Source organism: Trichoplax adhaerens, genomic scaffold, assembly GCF_000150275.1.
Source record: "Trichoplax adhaerens TRIADscaffold_3 genomic scaffold, whole genome shotgun sequence".
In the NCBI taxonomy this organism is placed as follows: domain Eukaryota; kingdom Metazoa; phylum Placozoa; class Uniplacotomia; order Trichoplacea; family Trichoplacidae; genus Trichoplax; species Trichoplax adhaerens.
Window position 1 is genome coordinate 8,457,677 of NW_002060945.1, and position 9,862 is coordinate 8,467,538.

Here is a 9,862-nt window from a genome sequence, read left to right on the forward strand (position 1 = left end):
CTATCGTTTGAACAATTGATATGTTTCTGTTTACTTTATTGTATCATATAAACGACAAACGGAAATTATGTAATTTATGCTGCACAGAAAATAGAGTAGCTAGAGTTCAATCTACGCAAAGATAGTATTAATAGACGTCAATATTTCTTAGCGATAAAGATCCATAATTACATGCTATAATTCTACAACTGCTATTGAAACAAAATTAATTCTATATTACTTACCAAAAAGAGGCATAACGAGAGATAAAATTCGATTTATCCATGGTAGCTAGTTGATTAATATTTTAAAACCGTGATGTTCCTCTTTACGTTTATTTACTTTTTGCTACGTAAATCTTTAATGGATTGATGTATGCTCCAATGGTTTTTTTGCTTTCAATTCCTTGAATTGGATATAGAGAGAATCTTTCTTATTACATTAGATTGAGTAATGCCATGATGAGAAATAAATACATCGCTCTTGAGAGAATTTTTTACATTTAATGTTATAGATGGTGAGAGGTTATTAATCGAATAAAGGAAGCGAAATAGCGATAACCTTTACTACTAAAGCATATGATAAAAAGTCACTAAGCAGCACTAAACCCCATTCTTGGATGTAGCAGAAATCTTAATTAAGTTATTACTTACTTAAATTGTAGCTGTGTAAATTTTGCTCAAGTTTACATTCTCTCCTGCTTAGGTAATTACGTGACGCAGGCTGAGATGATAATCCGTGAGGATAGTACATTAATGATTTGACTGTTTGATTACGTAACATTAGCAAAGATGATTGCTAGCACATCATCTTTAATGATGAATCTGGTGCATATACATCTAACATCAAAATGGATAATACTAATATTAGCAATGGAAGACGTAAGTGATAAGACTATCTAGCCTTATCGAGTAAGACAGTATTTTTAATTTCTAACTAAACCATTTTGCTTCTTACAAACTAATCTTTATATTTAACTAAACATAGTATAAATTAAAGAGGAAAATGTATAGCGTTATTTGCTGTAGCCTTTGAATTTAAACGATCCATTGCCTAAAGCTATTCTTCTAAATATAATGAGCTGGTATTTACTCATGTTAAGACCTCTTAGCAATGTACACCTGCTGGCAATCATAGCTTGAGAAGTTGACCTTTATGACTGATTATTACAAACAGTCCTCCTCGATAAAAAGTATTAGATAGCTTCCTTTGGTATATCTCAAGATTAGTATTATTCAGTAAAATAATAGTTGATGATTGTTATTACACTTGATTTAAAATTCAAAGTTAGCGTAGCTATATATTTCGTTTCTTTAATAAGTATATGATGACAGTTAATCTTCAGAATGGCAACGCTTTAATTACTGAGCAATCCGAAGTATTCGATTATAATCGTTTAGAATCCAAAGTAATATCAGGAGATGGTCATCATGTTATTTTTCTAAATTAGAACGCGGAATTGCTGGTTAAATTTCATTTATTTTGTAGACAAAAATTCTAGTTGAAGTGATGAAGGAATTCGATGATTACAGTACAGTAGTAAAGAAGCTACGAAAGCCTTTAATTATCTTAGCATATTGTTACTAAAAGCATACTAGATTAGTTTTCAAATATGGCTTTAATTGCAAAGCTGGACGACAGATTTTACCGGCATTATTTAATGTGTAGTATAAGGGAAAATTTAGGCAAGAATAACAAAATATAAGAGGACAGAACACACGGTTATAGTATCGATTACTAATTGATTTTTTTGAATGGTACCTTTTCCTTTCAAGAGAATCTATCTAAATGATGATAGTACTGTACTGTATATTATCCAAAGAACGAGTTATTAATATTCTTACTCTGTAAGTTACTCAAATCATATGATACTGTGGCCGCTTTAACTATTAAATAAATAAAAACTGTCTAAAGTGAAATGTGATACAGTAAGTAGTGATTATTGATGATATCACCGAACAAGCGGTTATTGCATAAAATAAAACCTGTTATCCAGTATCATGAAGAATAGGGGCATGTGGGCATGAAATGACAAGGGTAGAGAATATCATGTTACAATGGATTTAAATTTTACTATGTATGTTCCGCTTGTTTATTTCAATATGCGATATTGTGCTCTTCCCAGCCTAAGTAATACAGCCAAATACAACGCATAACAGGATTTTTATGCTTTGTCATCAAATGGATTTATAACACTGGATAACTTGAAATAGTATTGTACAATCTTAGAGGATAATATTGAGGATATTACTGTAGGACGGCTATGCCTAACAATGAGGTAGAGACTTTCTACATAAAACCAGCTAGGGCAGTGATAACGAAAAATTATCCAATATCTTACTCTTACAATGGCAGAAAGAAACAACAACTGAATTAAATATCTTTGCTTAGACTTTGCTAATAAACGACACCAATGCTTTTCTATGCTCATCAACATATTTTAAGGCGTATGTTTAAGGTGATTCATTGAAAGCCTTAATGAACCACTCGAGGAAAAAATATTTCGATCAAACCCTATTTAACATTGCTAACTAATAGGAGATTTCGATTAGGACGATGTACGGTTGTGCAACAGAATGGTCAAGAAAGAATGAAATGGAGATGCCACATTTTCAAGACATAACTTGAAGAAGAAGAATTTATAATTGAATGCTTCAACAAGCCTCCTGAGGCAAAAATACCTCGACCAAATGCTGTTTAACATGGTTAATACGAAATTTCGATTAGGACGATGATCGGATGTGCAATAGAACGATAAAAAAATAATGAAATAGAGATGTCGAATCAACGCCAAAAGTACAATAGCAAACGAACACTATAACAGAAAAATGAGAAAAATAAATTGGTCATTGCAGACCTTAATGGTCGTATGAAATTAGTCTTTGATCTGCATTGTAGCCATTGAAAGCTTAAAGATTATCGCATTAAAATGTTTATTTTCAATATCTCATCTGTTAAGAGCTGCTACGCCTGACAGAAGGTTGTTTTCTGTCATTTAAATACAAGTATACAGATTAGATCGAGATTTTTAATTACAAATATGTCGAGTAGTGACAAAGGAAATGATTGGTTTTGGATTTACTTTTAAGGAAAGATACTAAATTTTGAAATAACCAACACAAATAGACATCCGGTTCAAATGTGCTGATGAAGACGATGGATAAATGATAGTCATGAAATGTATGATTTCCATCTGTTAATTATCTATTCATTTAAACCCCCCCACCTCGGTCATTAAAGTAGAATCCTAATCATTATGCAGTAAAATGAAGATGACCTTGATAGTATCGATTACTTCCGTTTAAGGATTGTATAATCGTTGTTTCAGTTGATGGATGGCTGCCTCGACAATGAAATAAATCTTAAGACAACAAAAACTTGTCCTATGATATTTTGAATTCAATCGATGAAATCAATTTGTTAATGACCATCCATTAAAATGTGATGATTTCGACCGTCTTAGGATGTACAGTAGCTCACTTTCCCTTGACTAATATTCTACTATACTTTCGACGCGAATCATTCAATTTTATCGTTTAACCGTAAGGCTTACCTTTTACTTCCAATTCGATGAGCGAAATTGATTTGTTCACGGCCATAAGGCGAGATGAATCGTGACTATATCAATGATCCAACTGCTTTTCTTGTATCAGCAACGATTAACCAAGCTAGGACTTCAAAGAAGAAAGTGGAAGAATTGAATTAGGATGGGGCAATTGCTTCTCCTTTACTTTTTCACTTGTAATCAATACAGTGAAGTCGTTATATGATTATGAATGCGAGCACGTCGATAAACATGAATGTCTATGTATATAAATACGTCTATATCCTCTCATGAAGGGAGGTAAAAAAGAGTTTTAAAATCTCTCTACACAACATTTAGTTATCAACTTGACTTGATGTACGGTAGCCTATTGGTATATCTAAAAATGGAAGAAGAAAGCAATAATAGTACCTCAATCTAAGCCAATTGTTCAATAGCTACTTGTACCAGATGATGCTAGCTTCCTACTGTATAGAAATGTTTTGATATCAGTATGGATAGAATAAGGTTTAATTTAATCCTTAACATAACACCATACCCTACGATGAAAAGATCGATCACTAATGTCAATACCACGCACATTGAGGGCTAGGTACGTATGCTCAAGTCGGCTACGTTACCTTTTCCTTTCCAATTAATTTTGCTAAGAGTAGAGCAAGACCATTCAATTTGTCAATTCAATGCATGCTCCAAGTATGCTAAGACGTTGAATTGGCCAGTATTAAAATGCCAATTAATAGTAATTAAAATCGATCATGATACAATAGATGAATTATTAATGCTAAGTAAACCATCTAGACAGCAAGCAAGTAGCGAGAAGCCAGATCGCTTAATAGGCCTCAGTAATCAGTTAAATATTTTTTCGCTCCCCTCCCCTTTCAGGACATCATTTTATTCTGATTTTATTCCATTTCTTGTCATCTTTATTCAATTTAATGACCATTGTATCTTTCGTTTATTCTATTATCTGTGATTATAAAAAAAGGAGTAATCGCCAATAATAAAATAGCCTTTCGTGTATTTTAAATGGTTTCTTTCTTATTGTAATGGCTACTTTTCCAATAATATTGAACCGATGATTATAAGATTGAAATAATATTATTCAATACAGACAATACAAGTTTAGACTAGAGGAGTTCCCTTAATACTATTGTTTTGCTACCAATTAATCTTGTCTTAACTATGCTGATCAAGATATAAATAAGATAATCATCATGACAAAAACAGTTTGAAGATAACAAGTTGAAATTTTCCCTCCCCTCTCTCTCTCTTTCAAGCTAAAATTATATTAACAATAACACATCACTTGATGACGCGATAATGGCATGCAAATAAGACGATAGTTTAGCACCATGCATTGGATCGATTCAGTGATACTCCAACTAGCCTAAAATCATGCGTTAATATACTATTATTCTCATTTCGATCGTTAATTGAAAGTTTCCTAATTAAGATCTTCTTAATCTGATCCTTTCTATAACAAGATAATGAGATACGCTAGACGTTGACTTTGCTTTCTTCCACGCTTCTCCTATATGTTGTCAACTTTATAACAGTTCATCTTCTTATACATCAAAATAGAAGAGGAAATAACAAGAAAGACAGACGAGATAATCTTTTCCATTTCGCCCTTTACTACTATCAACTCTACTTTTGGCGTATCAATCCACAGTGACCAATTTTTTTTTATTTGTTGCTTCCCTTCCTTCAACTCTGCTCATGAGTGATAAATTTAAAAGGACCAATCATTTTCCCCTTCCCCTCCCTCCAACTCTACTTATCTAACTCAATTTGTGGGGTATAAATCTAAAATGATTAGACAACCACAGATCATGCTAGAATTTCAATAGGATTTTGAGGATAGAAGGCAGTATGATATTCATATTGATAATGTGTTCTTAGTGTTTACAAAGAATCTAACTTGTTGGCGTAAACTTGATTCTAGTTGAATAGATTAATGCGCTGCATGTTGCGAAATTCTTTAATAGAAGTTATTCAAGCTGACAGACCCAAAATGTAATCTTTTTTATTATGACCACCTTGTTACTATTTGCATTAAGCTAAAAAATCATCATGGCCTACATTTTATAGTAGAGATTCGATAACCAATGAGACATTGCTTCGTCTATAACGTGATACAAGTGGAAGAGAAATGTCAACACGACATAATAGATCACGCACCAAGGTCCATAATTTTGTGTCCATGTTGAACTAAGGTACAATAAAAGAATAGTACTATAAGCACCCACTATGCTTAATCAAGAATGCTGACTCAAAGGCTTAGTCAATAACTTACATTATTGTTGCTGTATACTATAATTTAAAATTCTATCCTGTCTATGACTTGGCTAATTTATTATCCTTATCGTAGCGATGACTCACCAACTTAAGACATAGGTTGTTCTATTTTCAGTCTTTAAACGTGATAGAGAATGATATTTGTTTGATGATAAGCAATCGTAGGTTTTGTCACCCATCAAGACTGTTTTACTTTATACCTTCCATCTTGAAGGACTTTAATTTCAATTTCTATCAATCTGATGCATCGCTTTAAATGTTGGAAAATATTCAACGCCTTGAATGCTGTCGATAAATTGTAGCAAGTAGAGAGAAATTTCTTAACAGCGTATTTGTCAACGTGGTTTCCAGCCTACCGATAAATATTCTATAAAATATCCAAATCTGCTTGAATCTCAAAAGTCTATTGCAAAATAGACCCACAGGATAAGGTTGTCTTATAAAATAATCTATGGGTAATAGGTATAGAAGTTATTTTGACGGCATTCTCGTCAACTATGTTGTTCCCAGCCCATAGATAGACAGTTTGTAACTGCATGAATTTTGCCAACACATTGCAGAATTCAAACATTGACCCAAGCTGTCGAATAAAATAGTCTTTGAGCAACAAGTAGAGATGTTTACCACATGACTTTCCAGCCTAAATGTTGTTTCCAGCCAATGCATAATGAGACATTTTTTAAAATAGTTGTTAATACTAAACCTGCTTAATGCTTGTTGGTCATTATAGAATTAAACCAAAAGATCAAGTTATCTCAATGTACTAATTAGAGAAGCTATTTGATGGTATTCTTGTCAATTTGTTATATGCAGCTTACTGATAGATGTGTTATTAATAACATATTAAAACTGCTTTAATCTCGTGTTGACGCGGCTAGTTGTTAGTAGTTTAAGACAAGGATTACAAATTCCACTTATAGAGGTATTAGGAGATTCTAACAGTTACAATCGAATAAGTAGGCCTTTGCGACGCTGTTATATAATTTTAGTCGGACTGTATTAAGGTTAGCGATTACTTGTTTATAGTCTGACCAAGATTACCAATTTCACTTATAGAGACATTAGAAGATTCTAACGATTGCAATGGAATAAGTTGGCCTTTACAGAACTTTCATATATCACATGGGTACTTGAAAAATCTCTTTTCTATCGTAATATTACAGAAATATTTACAATTTTTAGCAGTTGCCAACAAATTATATCGATAACTTCTAGCTTGTTTGTGTGCATTGGAAAAAGTTTGAGCTACTTCAATGGTATCGATAAGTTTTTATATTTGCATTGAATAGTTCTATTACTTCGTAACCATTAATCGCTAGCTTCAGCATACTATGATTACGAACAGATTGACCATGAAAGATACACCTGAGATGTTTTACTTTAGCACTATTCACGAATACTGGATAAGCTGGAAAATATGCATAACTAGGGGTGGACTATGACGATAATTATAAATTCCTACTAATGCGTCATTTGGAATTAAAAGCCATGCTATCCTCTGACCTTCTTAATGCAATTATTAAGCTAATCCTGGGATTGCAATGCGCTACATCAGTTTGTTATCATTTCTTAAAATATTAAGACATTATTTATTCGCATTCCTTTACCTAAATGAACTGGAAAACATGCATAACAGCGCATCATTTAAAATTGGAAGTCATATTATTTTTTAAGTTTGTTAATGCAATTCGTAAGTCAATTCTTGGATTATATCATGTTACATCAGTTGGGTGCTATTTCTTAAAGTATCAAGATATTATTTATTCACAATCCTTGACCTAGTTGCTACTTTTATCTACCGATCGTTATCTAGCAAAGTGCAGATATTGGTTGCAATTTAGAAAATGATGTTGTGGCACTTTATATTCCAGTAACTAACCATTAACTTAGAGTTTCAAGATATGGTTATTTACATATCCTAACTTAAAGTATCACTTAAAGAGGTTGAAAGATTAAATATTCGAGCTATTAACTTTATAAGAAAATTATGTTATACAAAGTATGCAATTGCTTCTCCTGATGCGTCAAATAAGATAGGCACAGATATATGTGTAATCGCTTAGACTATATGGAAAGACATTATTTTGAAATATTGCATGATACTTTGAAGTAACTATCTAAACTTATTGCTATAATTATGAAATCTCGGATAAACAATGAAGGGAATTAAAAAGTAGAAAGTAATAGTTAGTACTTCTATTCGCCTTAATTGATACAGCTTTAGAAATAGCTTACAACATCAGATATAATTTACTACCAGTTTACAGGCATATTAAATTATAAATCACCTGCAGAAATTTCGCTGTCTATGCCTTAGATGATCAGAAAGTTTTGCTATTTATAGGGCACAGCTCACAGCTCACAGCTGGTTCTTCGTGATATAAACGAATAAGATTTCCTTTATACGAATATCTATTAGCCTAGCAAAAACTTTCTCATAATACTTCTTGAGGAGAATATATTATATTCGTAAGTAAATATTAAATAACTAGAAAATAACTTTACTCTAGTGTAATTAATTGCAAATTTTCAGAAAATTTCAGAAGATATTATTACTTTAATGCATGTATTGTCGTTATATTCAAGATTTAGAGAACTGTCTAGCTACATCATACTGTACTTAGCTACTTAAATTTAGAAGAATTTAATATATACAGTACGCATTATTATCTTGAAATTGTCCATTTATAAGGTATTTATCAATATAGCAATCACAAACCTCCAGAAGTCATTTATAGCCTATATTACTGGTTAATATCGTCTATGAACTACATGATAAGTGAATTAAGCTATCGGGTATTGATCGGTTTCTTAGCATTTAACATGCTAATAGTTACGTGTATTGAAAAATCCGAAAGATAAAGCCAAAATACTATGCTAGCACTTTACGTAATTATTTGTCTGGAGGATTATTTATTGGTACAATAGTAATTTGCAATCTTCAGTATATCCTGAAATATATCATTAATATTGTTGATTTAAAAACGTAAATAACTTAATACATAATTAGTTGATTAGTATACATTTAATAAAAGCGATTAATTTATACATGCTCTATCATAGCAATTTGCACAACAATATTCGATCGTACTTTCATGTTATTGATTGTAGTATATTTAGAATATACTGTAACTATATTCTACTCTTAAATATAGACATGTTGTATTGATCTTATATTTAGACATATCTACAGTCTGTTTGCTCTACATTCAAATATGGCCTACTACATTTAGTTATTACAGTCCTCGCTATTTTCTACAATCATCTGCTATTCTATAACCTGTTATGGTATATGTTGTATCTAATCCTACAATCATGTTCTCTGCATGTGTTTTAATGCCATAGCTATAAATACTGCCATTTTCTGCCTTAGATTTCTTAAGTTGCATTATTAGTCACAGTAAGTATTCACACTTTACTTACGGCAGCTACCACGCCGACCTACCGTAATTATCACATTGTACCTAACTATTCTTAAGCTCTTTGTGCAATTCTCTGCATGGCAACTGAAACCACATTATCTGACTCTTTGAACACTCCATCACATTGATTCACAAAGATAAGTAGAGAATTACTACAAATATGTAGTCTTAAACTAGTAATATTAGAATGCCAAATGATATATGAACGACATTCTGCTTTAAAGGTATCAACAAAATACCAAAAACTTAGCTGGCAGTATCTTTCCCTTTACTATACTATAGATATACAAGTATCACCTATTTCTACACTAAATAAGGAAAAGGGTAACAGTTTCAATAAACATATTGTTCAATGATTAGATATCTAGATATTGCATCAAATCAATAAACAATAAATCATTTAAACGCGTGTTCTATTAATTATTTCAAATGCTTATGAGCCGACATCTAGTTTACAGAAAATTACTATCCAACTTCTGGTAACCAACTATAAAGTACCTGGATAACAATACAAAAATTCATGAATAGCAAGCAGCTTACATTACTAAGTGCTTAGAGGTATACACTAATAAAAGTCTTGTAGATCCAACCTTATTAAAATAAATGAGCAGCAATAAAT